Source organism: Lissotriton vulgaris, chromosome 11 (assembly GCF_964263255.1).
Source record: "Lissotriton vulgaris chromosome 11, aLisVul1.2, whole genome shotgun sequence".
NCBI lineage: Eukaryota > Metazoa > Chordata > Amphibia > Caudata > Salamandridae > Lissotriton > Lissotriton vulgaris.
This window is the reverse complement of record NC_141699.1, coordinates 159,979,350-160,002,712: the sequence shown is the minus strand read 5'-3', so window position 1 is coordinate 160,002,712 and position 23,363 is coordinate 159,979,350. Positions and strand designations below refer to the sequence as shown.

Below are 23,363 nucleotides of genomic sequence, written 5' to 3'. Positions count from 1 at the left end.
TCTTTTTTCGTGCCCTTCTGCCCTATGTTTCCCTCGTTTTTTTGTGGCCTTCTGTTTGCCTCGTTTTTCGTGCCCCTTTGCCCTCTGTTCCACTCGTTTTCCGTGCCCTTCTGCCCTATGTTTCCCTCGGTTTTTTTGTGGCCTTCTGCCCTCTGTTTGCCTCGTTTTTGTGTGCCCTTCTGCCTTATGTTGCCCTCGTTTTTTGGGCCTTCTGCCCTCTGTTGCCCTCATCATTCACCCATACACCCATCCATCCCAGTAATCCGGGCACCATACACCCATCCATCCATTATGCATCCATCCATTAATCCACCCACCCACCCAGCACCCATACATGCACCCATGCATCCATTCACCCATACACCCATTCATCCCAGCCATCATATTATTTCTTTTGGATATCAGGTGCAAGATGACAGTGGGTGCATTGTACTGAGGAAAACACATTGCCTCCAAGTACCAATCTGAACACCAAGACTAGAAGTTGAAAGGACAAAGGTCTTTTGTTGCAAATAAGCATTCAAAAAGTTTAAAAAAATGTTAGTTGGAGCATTGTAGCTGGAAAGTCAGTGGCAAGGTGTTCCTAATTCTAGGAGTGAATACACAGGACATTTCAGCTCTCTCGAGGAAAGTATCCTGGAGGACTCATGAAATTTGACGTGCACTGGGCAAGTTTTTAACATGTCTAGGTAAGCTTTTACCTCCTTCACTAAAGCAATTTAAGGCAGAACAGATTATATGCCACTTAAATGGTATTCTGGTGGTCAAGATATAGTCATGCTTTATTAAACCTCTAGACTCTAAAGAGTCAGCCACTGATGAGTACTTAGAGAAACAGGTTTGACAAATCAGACAAAATATACACAACTTTATTGGATTTAGCTGAACTTGAGCTTCAACTTGTGCATTATCAAAACTGCTGAAAAAATATTTTATTTAATAACCAAGAATTGCATTAACAAATAGTCCATCGCAACCAACAGTGACAAAAATCCTTTCCAAAACTACACCAACAAGAAAGACATGGGGGAAAAAAAAGACATTTGCAAACATTATGTACTGCATAAAGGGGAACATATAAAAGTCATTTTAAAATTACATTTTCAAAAGGTATATTTATTTGGAATAAATAAATGTACAGTCCTAGGCGGGATTGAATACCAATCATTCATAATTTATGCAGTGAATACACTAAAAAAACTCAAAACAAAAAAGGCAAAGTATTCAGAAGGAGGAAGAGAAAATGGGCATGAAATACAAAATTTCAAGCTCACGGCGAGAGCATGAAATCCCCATCTTTCTTATCCACAAAGTGAAAACTATTGCTTAAGGATCAAGTACTGAGAAGATGTTCTTGCGCTGAAATCTGAAATCAAAGAAAGACAAGAAGCCGTTATAGATTTTTCTACCACTCTACCAAGTCAATGATATTTAATGTTCTATTGCTAGCAGTTAATTGACATCAATACTAAAAGTGACAAACAAGAGGAAAAACAATGAAAATTGCTGTAGTTCATTGATATTGTTAATTAGCACATGTATAACACTCAAAAACATGAGCTCCTAGGGAAGGCTCATTAAAAATGCCGGGGGCAGATTCAATGAACTCAAAATACAAATAATGGTTTCAAAGTAGCCATTTTATTCTATAACTTGACCACCTTTGGTAGGTCCAGAAAACTGTGTCTAAATAAGTCTGGCTGCCCAAGATACACCTGAAAAAGATTGCTTGTTACAAAACATCACAATGGGCAGATTTACAAATATTTATTCGATGAGTAAGTGTGAGTTACTCTAGGAAATACAGGAGCAAATCAGGTGTGCGCTGAAAGTAAGACACACCTCACAGAAAACATTGAGAATCCGGCTATTATTTTCTGTACTCTCTCCATCCCGCCACATGTTTTCACACTACCCAATAAAAGTCTCAAATGACCCAAAATAATAAAGAGTCGATACGGAATTGACAGTTATTTAAAATACACGTTAGCCTTCATTTCTTGGCTCACTGCAAATGATTACTAGTCGATTGCAACCGAGGTGGTGATATAGGGCCCGTGTAAGAAATTACGAGATACTAGAGTAGCTTAATCAACAGCTTTAAATGCAAGTAAATGATTAATTGATAGCGGATACAAGCACATAAAAGAACAAGATGATTAACATGACAATAGTTACCAGGAGGGAAAAGCTGATCACAATACAAGGTGGGATCACAAATAACAGAGGCAGCAGAGGGTACAGCAAGAATAGGGACAGGAACAAAGAATGCATACATTTAAATTGCTGGCCTAGACCTGGAGCATCTATCTTACTACTAGGAGAGCATGCAGACCTGAAGTTCATGCCTGAAACTGTGGGGGAGAAGACGTTGGAAATAATGACACGAAGAAGCAGCCATATGTGGCGGGGGCAAGTAGGGACGGGGGAAAAATACAGACATAAGAAAAGAGAAAAAAGTGTCTCGGGCAACACAAAGAAGCAGTAGAGAGGGCAAAACAAAAGGAAAAAAGATAATGATTTAAAAGCAGAGAGAAGGGACACCAAAAGAAAATACAAAATCCTACATTTAAAAGAGAAGAGTTGAATCAATCCAAAAGGAGCTGGAAAGTTGAGACACAGGGTCCAAATTAGAGACTCAGACCAGCAAGAGTCAAAAACAAACGTTTATTGCAAAGAACCAACTGCTGACCGATAGGAGACATGTGTATCCCCTGCTGTAGGTATCAACATTTATCATCACTAAATGAGGCAACTGTTGATAATGCAACCAAACTATGTGGGTGAAATCCTCTAGAATCACCAACTAACAGAAGCACCAAACATGAAACCGATAGGTGTGCGATAGGTGTGAAAGAGATTCATAAACCAACAGGGCAGAGAAAAGAATGTCAGGAAAATAATATTTGCTTGATTAACTTTTAAACAATGCCACAACTTTTTCTTCCAGCAGCACACGCTTCCATATCTCGTTTCTGCAAACAGGTTGCAGGAAGGAAACAGTACATACACATGTATGAAAGGAAGAAAAAAAAGTGGCACTGTGGGGTTGACTCCCATGGCGGCCAGGACTGCTCAGTGAGCAGCCAGCATGATTCGCGCCGGTACTGCCTGACTCTACAATGGCGCCGTGTCTGGAACCTGATATAATCGGAGCCTGCCCCCTGCAATTGTTGTTCTGCTCAAGGGGTTATCTGGTCTGATTTGGAGCCCCCATGCCAAGCCTTGGCTGCTGCTCTGTTTAAACCCTCCCAAATAAGTTCAAGATAAAGGATTCTCAATCCATCACCCAGTTCACTGCGCCAGACCCCAAAATGGCGGATGAAAACAAGATTTACGCCAGTGTTTCTCGTGCTCCTCATGTCCTGAGCCCACTTTTGCTGCTTCAGCATCACCTTTTGCCCTACTAAGCAGTGATCGAGCCCGTAACTGCTGAGCGCCACAGGAGGGCGGGAAGACTCACTTTCTTCAGCGCAGCAAGTCCTCTGCTGATACACCATTTTGTCTCTGTCTGATCTTTCATGGACACAAGCTTTCCCTTCAACACGGTGGAGAGCTGGGAGCAGACCCGGGAGCAGGTGAGCGCCTCGATGCCGCGCGCCTAATTACTGAGCTGTATTAAGTGAGTTCACAGCCTGTCTTCCAGATTACTTATTCCCTATTACTGAGCTGTATTAAGTGAGCTCACAGCCTGTCTTCCAGATTACTTTTTCCCTATTACTGAGCTGTATTAAGTGAGCTCACAGCCTGTCTTCCAGATGTGTCATCTTCACGGCCAGTGATTCCTGCAGCAACCGGACAGCCCTGCGGGCATCTGCGAGAAATGCATTCTTCCATCATAATCGCCATCCGCTTAACTCTTTAACTGTGTGGTATTTATTTTTAACACTTGTACAGCTACGCAGCAAATAGTGCCAGCTGCACCGTTTAGGCCTTTTACAGCTGCGCAAGTAGTGCCAGTTGCACCGTTTAGGCCTCCTACAGCTACGCAGCAAGTAGTGCCAGCTGCATCGCTTAGGCCCTTTTTACAGCTGCGCAGCAACTAGTGCCAGCTGCACTGTTTAGGCATGTTACAGCTGCGCAGCAAGTAGTGCCAGCTGCATCACTTAGGCCCTTTTTACAGCTACGCAGCAAGTAGTGCCAGCTGCACCGTTTAGGCCAGCTGCATTGTTTAGACCTTTACACAGGTGCACATCTAGTAGTGCCTGCTGCACCTATTAAGCAACTTTCTACGTGGGGGTCAGTTCAAATTGAGTCATGACTCCTGCTGCATCAGAGGTGGTCTGAAGATGACGAGGTTGCTGTGCATTTTCTAGACATTGCTAATCAATTTGTGATCCACCCTATGCTCTTTGCCCCAACGTTAGTGTCTCATAGGAGCTTAAGGTCATATAGTAGTCTGGTGAGAACTTGGGCATACATGGCGGCTGGTACCGAATTTGGTTCTATTAGCAGGCTGATACTAAGTTCAGTGTTCTCTAATGGTCACTGGGTGGTCATTTTTATTCTGTTCTACTTTGTCTGTATTTGCTCTGTGATGGGTCCCTACTATTTGCAAATATTTCCCTTGTAACTTATCTAGTGCCAGGTGGCACCTCATACTCCTCTTCATGGTGGCCTTCGTCTATGGGCCAGCCTCCAAACCCGGTTGATAAGGTCAGGAACCTGGGTGTCATGTTTGACAATCATCTGAACTTCCTACCTCATGCTAACCAGATCTCCTCCTCCGTCTTTTACAAACTCCGGCTCATTAAGAAAATTCTGCCCTTTTTACCCGAACATCTTGCCAAAACCTTGGTGAGCGCCCTGGTTCTCTCCACCCTAGATTACTGCAACGCCTTGTTTCTAGGTGCTCAGGAGAGAGTGCTAGCTAAAATGCAGGTTATCCAGAATGCAGCCGCAAGGCTTCTAGGGCGCGTCTCTAAATACCAACCGGTCTCACCAACCATAAGACAACTTCATTGGCTCCCGGTGAAAAAGAGGATTAAGTTTAAGGCATTATGTCTAATATACAAGGCCCTACACAATGCCGGACCAGTGTTCTTCACTCAGAACCTAACCTACTACTGCCCGTCTAGAACACTGCGTTCCTCTAGTTCCTCTGATCTGGTGGTCCCCCGAACTAAAACTGTCAACTGGGGTGACAGACGATTCCTGGTAGCTGCACCGAAACTGTGGAACACACTCCCCCACTCAATTAAGACCAGCTCCTCCCTCTTGTCTTTCCGTAAAAGCCTTAAAACCTGGCTTTTCAATCTTTGATCTCCACCATCCTCTGTATTTAGTGCCTCCAAGGGTTAAACATCGCAGTTATCTAGCGCCGAGATGCCTTAGGGCCGTCGTTCGCGCTTTATAAATGTTGTTATAAATAAATAAATACTCCTAGATGAAGGGCCCAACAAATTCCCACCTCACTTCCCTGACGGCACATTATCTCGGTTATCTCACCATAAACGTTTAGATTATGCACCCCCTTTTTGCCCTTTTATTTCTCCTCACCACTGCTTTCCCAATAACACCCCTCTCATCCCTCCCCCACCCTTCTTCCCCTCATCCTCCCAACATGGCCACCTCTCGAGTTAAGTCTGGAGCCAATTGCTACAAAATCATTTATCCTCCCGATCAGTCTAAAGCTACAATAAAACGACTGAAGCATAACACTATTGAACGTTTCCCGGACTCCCTTTTTGTTGATCAATTTTACAATGGTTGTCTTGGGAGGCTCAAAAAAGATTTCATTTTCTTCACTTGCGACACCCCCTCTTGGTCCAACAGTTTTTACAATTCCCTCAACGTCACCTCCTCCTCCTCTATCCCTTATGGGAAACAACTAAAAATTTCCCCCTCTGAGTGCTTCAATGGCTACCTCACTATCTCACTCTATAACAACGGTACTGTCATGATCCAAGGCAAAGATACCTGCCTCTCGCTCTTTGACCACCTCTTCCCCTCCTTACTCCCCTCCTCTGCAACCGGGTTTCCCCCTGTCTCTCCTTCCAGCTCCACCCATTACTCCCTTTCTCCTCCGCCGACCCCACCCCACTCCATATGGCTGCACTCTCGAGAAGCACAGGTCGGCCCTCTTCCCTCCCCGCCCCAACTTACCTCATCTCCTATTCCTCCCCCCTCACAGTATGTCCCCTCCCACATTACTTCAGCCTTACCACTAGCTAATACGCTCCTCGTCCCATCTGCACTATCACGATACTCCAATCTCTTCTCCTCTCCCATACTTCTCCCTATCACCCCCCTTCTTAGTCCACCTCTCCTCCAACACTCTTCCCCCAATTAACTTTCCCTATGCTCCCCTTATCCCTCCTTCGATCCCTCCTCTCCACCCCCTCGCCATTCATCCAGTTTTCGCCACATTCCCACTGCATCTCTCTCCTCCCTCCTACTCCTCCAGTACTGCTGCACTACCCCCTTTCCCCTCCTAGTAACCCCTTCCATCTCCCTCCCTCGGGCCCAGCAGGACCACTTCCCTTCCTCAACTTCCCTCTCTCTCAACCCCCCTCACTCTGCCAGATGACCGTTCCCTCACTGCCACCTCTCCTAACTGACAGGACCTCCACAACCACTGCACCTCGCTTCCTCCCAAACCTCCTACATTCCCATGACGCCACTCAGGCCTCCCCCCCCCCTACTTCCCTACCGCCGTGTTCCGCACCTTTCTCCCACTAAGTTTGTCCTTAACTCCTCTCTCTCTTGCAACACCAACAATGACAACTCTCCCTTAACGCCCAATTCACTTACTCCACCTGTGAACCCCACACCCCAACTTACCTCCTGTCCCCCACCTCTCCCCAACTTACCTCCTGTCCCCCCACCTCTCCCAGACTTCCACCACCAATTCCACCCCCCCTTGTCTCAATCGAGCCACCCAACCTTCCGTGCTCTGCCTCATTCTCACGGGAAAATACGCTAGACTCTCTGATCACCTCCATCTCCCAGCTTACAGCTGCCATTTCACTTTTATGCTCTAAGATCTCCACCCATCCATCCATCCACCTCTACTCCCTCCCAACTTCCCATGAGATGCACCTCGCCCCTTCACCGCAATACAGCCAAGCCCAACCTCTCGTCTGCAAACGTCGTTAACTCACACAAGCCCTTGAACAGCACCCTTCTTCAACAGACATACCCCAGCAACCCCACTATCTACACTATTCCGACCATCACCTCTGTCAGAACAAAGCATCCACCTAAACCTTCCCGGGCACCCCCACATAAGTACAATATCCTGATCACCCTTCAGAGCCCAAGAGCCCCCGTCACCAAAACAGTCTTGACAGAGCTGCGCTGTATGCTTCACAACTGCAGATCTGCAGTAAAACACAAAATTGAAATCTCCGATACCATCACCCTTCACAAACTTGACATGCTCTTCCTCACAGAGACCTGGTTCAAAGATACCTCTCACTCTATGTTTGATCTCCTATTACCCACAGGTTACTCCATATTTAGGAATGACAGAACTGACAACACGGGGGAGGTGTTGCACTCATCTTTAGAAACGCCCTCCAACTTAAGGCTTCTCCAAGCAGTTCCTCCCTCACCTTTGAATGCCTTTCTCTTGAGCTTCAAAAGAAACACCATTCACCGCTCAGATTCCATATCATTTACCGCCCGCCTCGTAGTGGCCCTTTGTTTATAGAAGATCTCACTGACTTCATCAGCGACCAATACACACAAAGTGACAATCAGACCTTCGTGGGTGACTTCAATCTCCACTGGGGCGTACCGCAAGACTCCTCTGCGAACTCTCTGGCCACCTTCCTCTCTACAAACGATCTTATCCAACACTGCATTGAAACAACCCACTCTAAGGGCGCAATCCTGGACCTTGTTATTTCTAAAGCAGGCATGCTTTCTACCACTACCCCATTCCATGTAGATTGGTCTGACCACCACCTCATCCCATTCTCTCTTCAACTTTCACACTCTATAACACTTGGCCAACCCAGGAGGGCCATCTCCTGGTTCCGTGATGCCAAAAATATTGATGTTGGTCCCCTCTGTGAATCAGCTTTGCTATCACTTCCAAGGCTAGACCCGAACATAGCTGTTGACGATCTCACCTCCCAATGCCTCACAGTTCTTGCAGCTGAAATTAATAACGTCGCTCCACTCAAAAGCAAAAGGATAAGGCCCACTCCCTCAGCACCTTGGTTCAACAAATCCCTTTATGAGGAAAGGAAGCAGCTAAGATTCCTGGAGAAGCAATGGAGGCAAGTGCCCTCCACAGACAATTTAGCCATGCTTCGCACATCAAGATCCAAGTACCACAAGCATATCTTCCTTGAGAAAGCGGCGCACTTCAAAACCCTCCTTGACTCCGCCAAAAATAGACCCAAAAAACTATTCAATCTCATCAAGATTCCGAGCTGCTCTCCCCCATCCTCCGAGGTGGAGGATTCTACTAAAAGAGCAGCGGATTTCGCTATTTTCTTCGATGAAAAAGTGAAATCACTTGTGGATCACGTCGCTCATCCTACACCTCCAGAGGAGCGCAAATCCTTAGCCATTTGGCAGAGCTTTGACCCCCATATCTGAAGATGCCCTTCTCAAGTGCATATGCGAAACAAAGCCCTCCAACCATTCTCTTGACCCTATCCCCAGTGCCATTGCCTTTGACTTCTATACCCATTCCCTTTCCTATTGGACCACTCTGATCAACCTCTCCCTCTGGCAAGGCTCCCTTCCTGTCTCCTTCAAAACTGGGCAGGTCACCCCTCTGCTTAAAAAGCCCACTGCTGATGCGAAGGACCTCAACAACTTCCGCCCCATCACTAACATTCCCTTCCTTGCGAAAATCACAGAAAGATGTGTAGCAAAACAACTCTCTCGTCATATCAAGGACAATGATCTTCTTGACAACTGTCAGTCCGGCTTCATCCAAAACTGCAGCACTGAAACAGCCCTACTGCAAGTGGTTGATGACGCGCTGAGGGGGGAGAAGGGGGGGGAGGGGGGGGAGGGGGGGGGGGGGTCCTGTCTTCTAATTCTCCTTGACCTTTCTGCAGCCTTTGACACTGTCAATCACAACACCCTCCTCAATATCCTTCCACAGAGAATGGGCATGGAGGGCACTGTGCTTAAATGGTTTGCATCCTTCCTCTCTGACAGATCCCAAATGATCAAAATAGCGAACAGTCTTTCTTCTCCTGTGGCGGTAGGTCAGGGTGTTCCTCAAGGCTCTATACTTGCACCCACGTTGTTCAATCTCTACTTAGAACCACTGGGAAACCTCCTAAGCAAATCCGGGATTCACTATCATCTCTATGCAGACGACACTCAACTCTACCTCAAGGTTGCCTCCACTCATGATCTCTCCATCCTAAGCTCTACTCTGGACTCCATCCAAAACTGGATGTCAACTCATCAACTGATTCTGAATCCCTCCAAAACTGAATTCCTCCTCTTCTCCTCCTCACTCTCTCCTCCCCCGGTTCAATCATGGATGAATCTACTAAACAATAAACCCATCATTGTCGACAGCGCAAAATCCCTTGGAATCATTCTAGACAAAAAACTCAATCTAACTCCCCACATCAATTCTATTGCAAAATCTGCTCGTTACCAACTGTGCCTTCTTTGGGGAATCCGACGCTTCTTCCCGGAGCAGGACCTTATAACCCTGGTGCAATCGCTGGTCCTCTCCAGACTAGACTACTGCAATTCTCTTCTTACTGGCCTCCCCAAATCTCACCTGTCCCCACTTAAGTCTGTTTTCCATTCAGCAGCTTGCTTCATTTATGGGGCCAAAAGAAGCAATCACATCACACCGATGTTATCCACCCTCCGTTGGCTTCCCTTCGAGGCTAGAGCGATCTACAAGACCGCTTGTATCACCCACAAAGCCTTGCACTCCTCCTCCCCTCCTCTCCTCGCTACCTGGCGAATAAACTGAAACTCTCTGGAGGCTCTAGACCTTCACATAATGCGGAGAATCTACTACTTGAACCTCCCACTTTCAAGAAGGAGAGAACAATGGCCCAATCCTTTTCAGGCAACGCAGTGAGAATCTGGAACTTCCTTCCGCCTCAGCTCCGGACCACCGCCTCCTCCCAGGCCTTCAAAAGGGACCTCAAAGTTCTCCTCCTCCAGAGACACCTCCAAAAGTAATTCACGTCCTTTTGTTATTTGGAGGAAGACTTCCCACTACTGATAATTTCTACTTTCCATGACCATGGAAGTGCCTTCCCAGTGTATTCCTGGGGTTGGAGTGTCTGCCTTTTTGCAGTATTTTCCATGTACTTGTGTTTGGTGCCCTTTTGTAACATGCACACACCACTTTGCCCTTGTAACACACGGTTTGCTACCTCTCACATGTTTTTACCTTTGATACTTGCACAAGTGCCACCTTTGCCTACATAACGCTTGTTCTTGTGCCTGAGTGTCTAGCACTTATTGCAGTATTATACCTCAAATTATACTTTGTTTTCTCTTGTAACTGCACACTTGTCACTTTTTCCTCTTGTGCACTTTTTACTACCTCATGTATTTTTGGTTGCTCACAATTTTTACTACCTCATGTATTTTGTTCGCTCACAATTGTCACTATTACCTTTACTACCTCATGTATTTTTGGTTGCTCACAATTTTTATAGCCTCATGTATTATGTTTGCTCACAAATGTCACTACTACCTTATGTAACGTATGCTTTTGTAATCTGTTCTTTTGTAATGTTTCTCATTATGTTTCATTTCTGTTCCTTTTGTGAAGCACTCCGACACCTTCGGGTAAAGTCAGCGCTATATAAAAATGCATAAATAAATAAATCTGCTGGTCAGGTCTCGCTTTACCAGTATAACGGCCAAGTCCTGAAACCTTGCTGTCACTTTAGTCTTTGCTGAGTGGGGGAACAGGTTAAGCAACACTTGTTCTGGGGGGCATGGTACTACCCTCCCTATGATTCTCATTTCCCGAGTCACCTCCTGCCAATATATCTCAAGTGTGGGCAACTCCACATCATGTGTAAGTAGCTGGCTCCATGTTCGCCACAGCGTGGGCAGCCTGCGTCCTCTCTATGGAAATATCGATTGATTCTATCTGGGGTGATGTATGCATGATGCAGTGTATAAAAGCTGATCAGCCGAAATCGTGCATCCATATATATTTTAGTGGCTCTCTGAAGTGCATTTTCCCAATCCTTATCCTCGAAGGGTTTTCCCAGGTCGGCTTCCCATTTGGCTCTCAACCCCTCCAGCGGTTTTGTGGAGTCTTGTCTAATGGCCCGGTATAGGCATGAACCAGCTTTAATCACACCCCCTGCCAAGCTTATATACTCACAACAGAAAATACTCTTTAGTCCCCCCTACAAAACAAGTGTAGATAATGAAGGGGAAAGAAAAAAGATGGAAGCTCTTAAAACTGGAGAATACTAAAAAGCAGGGATTGTTGGAAATCAGTTGTAGCAACACAGGAATGCTCTATCTCAGGCCAAAATAAGAAACTGTGGCTAGTGACAAGTTAGGGGCTATGATTTAGCCTCTAATAAAACCCAAAATACACATACCATGTAAAACAAGCATTGGAAATGCAATAGGTCTCGCATTAGAAAAGTTGGAGCTATTGGTATTGTAAATATAATTATTTTTTAAGTTATGTTTAGGTTTTTAAAATATTACATTTATTAATATTGTTCTTTGAAATGCCAATAGTTATAAAATTAGCAAATGTGACACCTATAGCATTAGTAAAGCTACATGTTTAGTTTTTCCCTGACTTACATGTATTGATATTACAAATCCCAATGGCTTTGGTCTTTGCTTTGAGTGTTGCTGTGGTGGTGCTGATTTGTGTTGCTGTGGTGTACAGGGGTGCTGTGGTGTTGCGCTGAGTGTTAATGTGTTGCTGAGTGATGCTGGGGTGGCGCTGAGTGATGCTGGGGTGGCGCTGAGTGATGCTGGGGTGGCGCTGTGTGATGCTGGGGTGGCGCTGTGTGATGCTGGGGTGGCGCTGTGTGATGCTGGGGTGGCGCTGTGTGATGCTGGGGTGGCGCTGTGTGATGCTGGGGTGGCGCTGTGTGATGCTGGGGTGGCGCTGTGTGATGCTGGGGTGGCGCTGAGTGATGCTGGGGTGGCGCTGAGTGATGCTGGGGTGGCGCTGAGTGATGCTGGGGTGGCGCTGAGTGATGCTGGGGTGGCGCTGAGTGATGCTGGGGTGGCGCTGAGTGATGCTGGGGTGGTGCTGTGGTGGTGCTGAGTTGTGCTGAATGATGCTGTGGTGGTGCCGAGTGATGCTGTGGTGGTGCTGAGTGATAATGTGGTGGTGCTGAGTGATAATGTGGTGGTGCTGAGTGGATAGGTGATGGATGGATGAGTGTATGGATGAATGCATGGATGGGTGCTTGAATGCATGGCGGATGAATGGATGCATTGCGGATGGATAGATGCATACATGGATGGATGCATGGATGGGTGGGTGGGTGAATAGATGGTGGATGGATGGATGCATGGGTGTATGCTTGGATGGGCGGATGACTATGGATGGATGCATGGATGGGTGTGTGCATCGGTGGGTGGGGGGGTGGATGAATGAATGTTCAGGCTCGCAGATGGGGGAGGGGGAGCAGGCATATGGGTTGCGAGTGAGCACGTATGTATATAGAGATAACTATAATCAACAGTCTCTTCTTTGTCTTCTTTGCGTGAAGACATTTACATTTTTTTTATATTTGTATCTTTTATCAAACGCATGTAATCCAAAGTCCTTATGTTTTGCAACTGGTTCTTATGTAAAGCGCTCTGACACCTTCGGGTAAAGTTCACGCTATATAAAATCGCATTAAGTAAAACTTTACCCAAAAAATCCACCCATCCATCCATTTGGGCCTAGGCTTAAGTTTTAAGGCTCAAAGCAGACAGAGAAGGGACAGTTTACAAAGTCGAGGCACGGCGGGGTAGTTTAGGGATGTAGGGAATGGAGTTCAGGGTAGGGGGACTGGGGTCGGGGTAGTTTTGTGGGCAGGGTAGGGGGGAAGGGATAGTTTGCAGGCCAGAGGGCAGAAGGACACCAAAAACGAGGGATACAGAGGGCAGAAGGACAAAAAAAACAAGGGATACAAAGGGCCGAAGGACACAAAAAACGATTGAAACAGAGGGCAGAAGGACACAAAAACGAGGGATACAAAGGGCAGAAGGACACAAAAAACGATTGAAACAGAGGGTAGAAGGACAGAAAAAACGAGGGATACAAGGGGCAGAAAGACACACAAAACGATTGAAACAGAGGGCAGAAGGACAGAAAAAACAAGGGATACAAAGGGCAGAAGGACACAAAAAACGATTGAAACAAAGGGCAGAAGGACACAAAAACGAGGGATACAAAGGGCAGAAGGACACAAAAACGAGGGATACAAAGGGCAGAAGGACACAAAAAACGATTGAAACAGAGGGCAGAAGGACACAAAAAACGAGGGATACAGAGGGCAGAAGGGCACGAAAAACAAGGGGAAAACGATTGAAACAGGGCAGAAGCACAAAAAACGAGGGATAGAAAGGGCAGAAGGACACAAAAAGCGATTGAAACAGAGGGCAGAAGGACACAAAAAACGAGGGATACAAAGGGCAGAAGGACACAAAAAACGAGGGATACAAAGGGCAGAAGGACACAAAACGATTCAAACAGAGGGCAGAAGGACACAAAAAACGAGGGATACAAAGGGCAGAAGGACACAAAACGATTGAAACAGAGGGCAGAAGGACACAAAAAACAAGGGATACAAAGGGCAGAAGGACACAAAAAACGATTGAAACAGAGGGCAGAAGGACACAACACTTCTACAATCAGAATTCTATTAAAGGAGAAATCAGCTTTATTACTGATACAAGAATACAAACCCAGTACTACACTTCGCTTCACACATTCAAAAAACATGCTACACCTAGGAGGTAATTCAGTGCTATATGGTACACCTGCAAAAAGACAAAAAATATTCACCCTACTAATATAATTCCCATACCAAATGCAAGAAGTCTCAAATGCCTTTCTGCTCCCAATTCTTATTGAATTGAGTGAGTAACAGGGCACCCCCTCCCAAGATCACTGTGAGCATTTCTTCTAGGACTACAACTTTGGATATTCAAAGTTGGGGGCAAACATTTATGCTCTGAAATTCAGTGTTTTAGATGCTGAATTTAATCATTAGCATATGACAGGACATAGTGGGGGCAAAACATAGAGAGATTGGATAGGGCGGATTTGTATGGCTTCCAGGACACAAAAATATGCCTGGCAGAGTAAGGACTGGTCAATTTCCAGCCACTGTAAATGTATTCTGAGGATTAAAATTATGCTTCCAAAATAAATAACAATTAACATTTTAATTGTTGAACTGGTTAACTAAACAGTTTCTAATTAAACTGCAAACGGCGCTTCCAGCTACGACGAAGTCATACCCAAGTACAAATGTTGATATAATTGAACTGTGGAGCATTGACAACTACTTTCCCCGTGTCCTGTAGGTGGCGCAATTGCGCCATTAGCTTGCAGGGTGCGCCTCATTTATGCGCGTGATCGCATATCGTACTCCAAACAATTAAATGTGGGGGTAAAGGATTAAACGCTGAAGAGTCAAATCGTGCACCAATTCTAGGAAAATGTTATTTAGGGAAAGGGTTGCATCTGCACCAGTGTTGATGCATAATCTGCATGGACAGCATCTCGCGGTCATGCCGAAGACACTAACGGATTGTTCTGATGTTGTGTTAGTTCTGCTGCTCCGTGACAAAACTCGATACTAAAGGCTGCAAGAGGACACCGTTAGTTTGTGGCCGTCTGACCATGTGGGAGACATATGTCATGAAATAGAGACGAGTTATGACATCCCCCCACGGTTATCAAAGCTTAATAACATGCAACCCCGACAGCAACAAGCATTAGCAAAGCAACCAATCAAGCAGAAAACGAAAGCTGTGGAAAACTAGATGTGCCGGCAGGCCAGCAGTGAATAATTAGGGGAGAGAGAGGGGAGGTGCTGGGGAACAGATGGCCGTGAAGCAGGGGGCGGGGCAGCGGAACCCTTTGAAGTCACGGCCTGCGGCCGTGAATAAGTGACGGCGGGGGTCGGGGCAGCGGAACCCTTTGATGTGGCAAATGCTGCTGGCAGGGGGAAGCTCGTGCACGAGGAGCTTGTCACGTGATTCGCTTCTCGTGAACTATTGACAATCCGGATCGTAAAAAGTGGATGGACGGCAATAGGTTCGAGTAAACTCGACCTAAAAAGGATGCCTTTGAAGGAAAGATAACAGAAAAGGAATATTAAGTCACAGATAACCTAAAGAGAATCATAGTCAAAGGAAGGAGTTGTTTAGACTGAAGATATGCTCAGATGGTTCTATCCCGATACTTCTCAACACACATAGATATGGGATACGAGGTACAAGACCACCTCACGGCAGTCAATTGAAAATAATAATTAAAGTGTGTGATATGATGCAATACGGAGAGAAAAAGGAAGGAACAGATCAGATCATTTATAACTGTAAAAGGAGGCTTCATTCTCAGACACGGAAGGAGATGAAGAAACAGGAATGTTTGACATGATAAAAAAATACAAACATTCTAAATGGGACAGGGAGAAAATCAATAGGATTTCCAGCACAAGTGAAAGTTCAAAATCGAGGGATGCTATTAGAAGTCTAACATAAGCAAAATAATAGACAGATTCTAGAGACAAACGATGTCAAATGCCCAGAAGAACCATCAATGAAAACTGAAGACTGGGCCAGTGCAGGACCCCGGATCAGACCCAAAGAACACTTTGAGCGTGCGGTATGATTAACAAGATTTAGCAAGCATTCTAGTAATCCACATAAATACGATATCTTTGACTCAATATTTTCAAAAGCCTCCACCCTACCTCTCTCTACTTTATCATAAACATATGGTCATTACCATGGTGAAGACAGTATTCTAGGGCTGACCCCGGAGAACCAAGTTTATCATGGTTTGTCAATGAGCAAAGCCCCTTTTAGAATCTCTCCTGGTAGATGTGATATGGTTCCTTTGAAGCAATGAAACTATGTCCTTTCTAAGTTCTGTCTGTGTATATGTGATGCAACAGTCATCTATTAAAAGGAAAGGGAAATAATATGTAGACCGGTAACACATGCTTCTAAACCATAAGCAGGAGACGTGTCAGCCTGAATCAAATCACAAGTGTGCCACCTCCAAATCTTAAATGAGTACCTGCTTCCACCCCTCAATCTCAGAAAAGTAGCTTCGCAGAGGCGCAAGATGGCCAGACTCTTGGAAGGCTCCTGACCACAGAACAAATGAGCTGGATAGGTGGATATAAGCTTAGGTATGGCTCCCTATAAGGTCAGTAACTGTGCTTTATCCTAACCATTCTTCTTCCAGCACATGAACTGCAGAAATCTGAACTGATGGTGGGAGCTGGGCCTGCTCCTCCAAATTCAGGCAGCGTTCAGGTGACTCCACAAGCTTGATGTGGAGCGAAGAACAGAGGAGAAAGCCATGGTGGACCAGGACATGAACTAAAAAGTGCCACCAGAGATGAGGATGAAAGAGGAAGAGGCCATGGCGGAGACTTTACTGGCTCCAAAGCACACCATTGCAGCTAGTTTGCTTGAGGCGGATTCCCTGCTTCTTTGTGGACTCTGGTAAGTAAAGTGGGCATGGAAGAGTTCTGTTAGTGGAGAGCCCCCCACCCTCTAAATAATAGGTTTAACTTGTAAAGAGGTGCTGCAGTCTATATTATTTGTAATTTGGCTAACAGAAAGATAAAAAAGGATCTCTTTACACCACAAACTGCAGTTAGAGTACTGAAACACCCAAAATCAGAGAGTTATGAAAAGGAAAACATGGCTTACTACATTTTATACATGGCATTAAGTAAAAGCATAGACTTCAAAATGGTGAGAATTGGAAAGCTGGTCAAATTTGTGAAAGAAAAAATGGTGAGCTTGAAAAGTCACGAGTTGGAATGTGAGGACATCAGTGGCCAAACTGATCAACCTGAAAAGGCAAGAGCCAGATACCAGAATAACTCATGTAAAACTACTATGTTTAAAAACCGAACCTGAAGAAACTAGAACAGTGTGCCTTGTTGGGCAACCTGAGGTGTGGAGCCCAGCTCAAGGTGCTGGGTGGGAGTCCCCTCTGAGTATTATTTGAAGGTGCTGAAAATGGTCCAGAGGGCCTAATGGATCTCAGGTTTGAGATGTCCAGTGAAGGTTTGCCGGGAATTCAGACTGTCTGCAGGGGCAAGAAAAGATAGCAAGACCGGAGGCAGCACAGTGATGGTCATGGAGGTTTCTGCAGAAAGAAGAGAAGATACTGCAAGCAGCCCTGCAAACCAAGATTGTAGTTCTATGCAACGTTCAGATGCTGCTCTTTTTAGATGTTTGCCTAGACACCCGCATTAGAAAGCGTGCACTAATGGAGGTCAGAAAGAGCCCGATAGACAATTGCAATGAGGCAACTATAGTATTCCCAGTGCAACTGAAATTGGTCTATGTAGGAAAGGACCATCTTGTGTGTGGTGTAACCCAAGATTTGTGCCTGAACTGCTTTTGCTGGCTGTAGAAATCTGTGCACTATACCCCTGGTAACCAGCGGTAAACTGCCTCCAGGTGGTCCAAAACTCGGCGGCACGGGCCATTTTTGGCCTACCTTGCCGAGCGAGAGCCTCGGACCTGTTACTTTCCCTACACTGGCTCCCTGTTAGGAAGCGGATTGTTTTTAAAGCACTTACGCTGGCGCATAAGGCACTCCATGCGGTGGTGGCTGAATATATCCAGAAACGCCTTGCTTTCTACAAACCTACAAGATCCCTTAGATCAGAATCTCTTGGTTTGGCTATTGTCCCTGCTGTTAGGAAAGCAAGGGTAGGGGGACGTTCTTTCAAACACCTGGCTCCTCAGTTATGGAACACCCTCCCCCTGTCGCTCCGCTGTTCCTCGAACCTGCTGGCCTTTAGAAAAGGTCTGAAAACGTGGCTCTATGGACAGTGACCGGTCTGTATTTTTTCACCTTTTTCTTTCTCCTCTGTAGCTTTGCTGTGGGTCAGAAAGCACCTGGACACTCCTTGGAGTAGCCGAGCGCTATATAAGACACCCATAACATTAACATTAACATTATGCTACTGCTTTCAATATGATAAAATTGGTACACACCTGATTGGAATATAAAATGTATCTAGAAGTCACAAGTATATGGTACAAAGTGTACCCAGGGTCTAAGTTAAATGTTACTAGTGGACACCAGCACCTATTGTGCCATCCACTACAGTGAAAACATGGCTTAAGGCCTACCATTGTAGCCCGACTAATCAGCTTTTAAAGTGGAATTCAACCTGCCAAAATAAATACTTTTAAGCAATTTAAACCTTCCTTTTAAGTATTAATATGTCACCTCTAAGCAGGCCTTATTGCTCATAGGGCAGGGTACATGAAATTTGTATGGATTGGTGACAGTACAACGCGGATTTTTACAACGCATTCCGTTACAACGGAATTTTTACAACGCAGGATCCATTACATCGGATGCCATTACAACGCATGGCATTACATCGTAAGTATAGGTAAGTATACCTTTTTAAAAAAAATGTTAAGTTAATTTAATTAATTTAATTTAATTAATATACATTTTAAAATAGATATTATTTTATTAAATTAAATTAATGGCTATTTAATAAATGTAATTTTAATAAAAAATGGACATAATTTAATTAAAATAATGAAATTAATTTAATGTACATATTTTTATAATTGAAATTAAATTAAATTAATTGAAATAATGTATTTTATTTAATTAATTTAATTTAAAAATGTAATTAATGATATAAAATTAATTTAATTTATTAAATATATTTTAATTAATTTAAAAATGGTAAATATAATTTAATTATCCCAAAACACAAACCTACCCCTGAACCCTACAATACCCCTGTACCCCAAAACCCAAACCCTGCCCTAAAACCTAAAAACACACCCTGTACCCCAAAACCCAAACCCTGCCCTAAAACCTAAAAACACCCCTGTACCCCAAAACACAAACCCTGCCCTAAAACCTAAAAACACCCCTGTACCCCAAAACACAAACCCTGCCCTAAAACCAAAAAACACCCCTGTACCCCAAAACCCCAAACCCTGCCCTAAAACCTAAAAACACCCCTGTACCCCAAAACCCAAACCCTGCCCTAAAAACACCCCTGTACCCCAAAACCCAAAACCCTGCCCTAAAACCTAAAAACACCCCTGTACCCCAAAACCCTGCCCTAAAACCTAAAAACACCCCTGTACCCCAAAACCCAAACCCTACCCTAAAAACACCCCTGTACCCCAAAACCCTGCCCTAAAACCACCCCTGTACCCCAAAACCCAAACCCTGCCCTAAAACCTAAAAACACCCCTGTACCCCAAAACACAAACCCTGCCCTAAAACCTAAAAACACCCCTGTACCCCAAAACCCAAAACCCTGCCCTAAAACCTAAAAACACCCCTGTACCCCAAACCCAAACCCTGCCCTAAAACCTAAAAACACCCCTGTACCCCAAAACCCAAAACCCTGCCCTAAAACCTAAAAACACCCCTGTACCCCAAAACCCAAACCCTGCCCTAAAACCTAAAAACACCCCTGTACCCCAAAACCCAAACCCTGCCCTAAAACCTAAAAACACCCCTGTACCCCAAAACCCAAACCCTGCCCTAAAACCTAAAAACACCCATGTACCCCAAAACCCAAACCCTGCCCTAAAACCTAAAAACACCCCTGTACCCCAAAACCCAAACCCTGCCCTAAAACCTAAAAATACCCAAACACCCCAAAACATATACCTCAGTACCCCAAAACATATACTCCTATACTCATACTTATTTAAAAAATTACTTAAATTAATATATTTAATTTATAATATTTAAAAACAAATAATTTTTTTTATTTATAATTAATAATAATTAAATCAATTATATATTAAATAAAAAAAAAATATATACTTACCAATACTTACGATGTAATGGTATGCGTTGTAATAGCATCTGCTATGTAATGCCATGCGTTGTAATGGCATCCGATGTAATGGATCCTGCGTTGTAATAGCTGCGTTGTAACAGCATTACGACGTAAAAGTTGCGTTGTAAGTGTAACATAACAATTTGTATATGTCCTATTTTTAAATACCATGTCAAACACATCTTTACAGTAAAAAGTCCCCAAAAACAAATTTTCACTGCAGCAAGGCTGTTTGTCCCAAAGGAAAACACTTGGATGCCAGTGTGAAAATAGCTACAGATTTCGTTCTGAGACTTTTATTTATTTATAAAAACCCAGTTCACTGGTGAAGTCTGATTGTTAATAAATATTATCAAAAAGGCACTTCTAGAAAGTTACCTTTCCCTGCCTAAAGCTTCTGGAGGCTAAGTTGCGTTAGCATCCCGCCGCAGCCCTCTGAGGGCTTAACTATGAATTAGGTGTGAAAACTGCTCCAAGATTAGAAGTCAAAGGGTTGGGTGTGGGGAGATGTTTCTGATCCTCTTGCAGAATACCCATTTAGGCCGTGCCCAGGAACTTAATTATTTCAAAAGGGGCCTCCCCCGTCACAGGCAGATGATACCTGCACAGACCCTTTCTTTGTTCCACCCCTCGGTCAGGCTCCAATCACAGTGGGGAGGGGCCTGCCCCAATACTGATTAGGAGGGACCACAGAAGAGGGGCTGCTTATTGCCATGTTTCTGCACGAGACTAGAAGGATTTCACCATCTTGGATTTAGGCAGAGAGGGGCACTGTGGGATTGTTTGCTGTAGGGCTCATGGGAAATGCTGCAAAAGGGGGTAGGATTACCACTGGGCTCATTAACCCTATTGGTTAGGAAGGAGCCAGGAATCAGCCCCATCCACAAACTGGTGCCAGGTATAAATGTGGCACCCACAGTAACTCCTGCAAAATATTACTGGATCTGTGGAAGAATCAGAAGAGGACTAAACCTGCGCTTTGTGAACAGAGAAGAGCCACAAACAACTGAATCTCCTCTCTTTTTTACCCGGGACAAGGAAGTGGATTCCCGGATCATAAACCTGACCTCCTGTTCAAGCTACAGGAACACAACAATGTGCATGACGCTTTTCGGCAACTGCCCAGCGGACCAGTGCCAACTGGACCTGCCCCGTACCCTGCTGTGGCTTCAGCTGGAGTGCATCTTGACTCAAGTAATAGCACCCAAGGTCCTGGACCCTTTACTGGTGTCTGAACTCCGACTATCATCCCTGAAAACCTGAGACATAGAAATGTTTTGGCTTTTAAGCCCTACGGAGGACTGGAAGAAACTTGACAAAGCCAATCTAATGCATGTGTGTTACAGCTGGGCAAAAGATTCAGGTTTCTCCTGCTCTGAAGTTTTCTGCAGTAGCAAATACTTTTCAGGTGGCTCCCATGGGACAGTGTCCAGCTTCGTCGAGCCCTTTTCAGCTATAGCTGGCAACCTTGCCCTTCTGGAAGAAAGCTCCAAAAATACAGGTCCAAATGTAGAAATATTCACTAGCTGAGGGATCTTCTCTGGGTGCAAATTTCAAATCCCCCCAGCCCCAACCTGAATGTTTCCAGCAAAAGTCAACAGCTTCAACAGGACCTTGTCCAACTGCTATGATGCGTAGTGGAGCTATCATCAGCCACAGCCTGCTGCAATCCTTGGCTAAAGATTTTTGACTTCCATTTTAGAGTTGGGTCTACTAATAATATTAGTATTATAATTTTATCTGATGTGGTCACTATTACAATAGTGGCCACCCCGTACGAGATTACTAACAGTGATCACCTTAGTGCACCAGGCAGGTTTCACAGCAGTAAGTGTTTCAGATTTGAATGCCTCTACATGACAGTCATAGCTGCAATGCCTTTGGAACCAAGGGAGTAATATTAGTAATACATTTCTCCAGTGCCGCATATTTATCTTTGAAATATCAGTTTTAAACATATTTTGGAAAGTCAACCAATTTTCTTCAAAGATCAGAACGGCTTAGAAGCTTTGAAAATACAAAAGTTTCCAGCTCAAATGCAGGCGTACACATTAATTGAACAAATCAAAATCTTCTAATGTAGTCAGCTGGGCTGCACACAGAAGAGCTATTTAAAGGTAGCTGGAGAGCTAATGATAGCTCACCAGCTACTTGTTGGAGAATCCTGGCTTACATTATCGACTGCACATCGAGTGAAAGGGGAATCTCCAGAGCTCTTTTCTTACTGAAGAAAACCTTCAACAAACTTCTACAAATCAACAGGAAGTAACTTTGAACACACACAACATCAAAGACAAGAATTTGTAATTTATCTTTACCCCACTTGGAGTGGTGTCTAATAATTTTAAACTCGCTCAGATGCAGAGCATAAAGGCTTCCTCCCTGCTGCCCCTTCCTCTCTGGTGTTGAAACTCCAAGTGACATTGGTTCTCACACCATTAGAGCTTTTGTATTTATTATGGTTCAAATACCTAGCAATGTGAACAAAACTGTTTATAAAGTCAGTTAGCCCAGTGGGCGTAGAACAATTTCAAGATGGCCTCATTTACTTCCTGCCCTCTCCTGATAATTCACAGAACTGCCGTTTGCAAGACTTTCTCTGCTAAGACGTGGTGTAACAAGAAGAGAAGTCTGGTCTTTGCCCTGAAGAGAATCGAATCCTTTACCAAGGAATCGAGACCCCCCATATTGGATGACTATGTATTCTGAACACCTTTTTTGACCCACTGACAGGCAGTGTAAAAAACTCACTCTGCCTTCAGCCTCCATGCCAGCGCTCTCAATTATGGCCTCTTATAAACACCTGGAGGTGATTCAGTGCAAACTATGCACTATACAAGAGCAATATGCTACACAAAAGCAAAAACAAATACAGAAACACTAGTCCTGCAATGGCTTACTTGATCTTGCATGCCCTGAGAGTGTTAAAAAGGTGAAATATAAACAGGAACTAAATTGAGGACATGGATTAATTTAACATTTTCTTTACATTCATTGTTCGGAAACCAATCAGTGTGTTTGCAAGTTAAGAACATTAACATAGGGCCCGATGGGGACCCGATTTAATGTCTATTTTCTAACTTACTACCGGGTCTGAGAGCTGGATTGACCAGCCTCACTTAAAGCCCTGCTCTTTCGGACACCTTTTGTCAGTAATAACAGGAATTGTAGTGAATGAGCAGTGGCAAGGGCTGCCATTGCCTATATCAACTTGTTGAAGCCTGCCTTTCAGGTCAGAATGGCGAGACTGGGGCAGCCAGGCAAAGCCCACTGCTCAGACAGGGGAGCAGGGTCATCAGTTGCCTTGCCCCTGCTAAAGTCCTACAGTGCGGGCCTGGCTTTACTGCTCGAGCAGTGTCTCGTCTCCAAGGTTTAAACTCA

General features: G+C 44.6%; 1 protein-coding gene across 1 annotated transcript in view; it reads right to left on the bottom strand.

Annotated features, from left to right (window-relative positions):
• Positions 1–853: 853 nt before the first annotated feature.
• Positions 854–23,363, bottom strand: part of LOC147679447 (ubiquitin-conjugating enzyme E2 G1-like) — a 71,516-nt gene continuing 49,006 nt past the window's right edge. The window contains exon 6 of the mRNA XM_086943015.1: positions 854–1,366. The gene's annotated coding sequence lies outside the window, so the exon portion shown is untranslated. The remainder of the gene's footprint in view (positions 1,367–23,363) is intronic.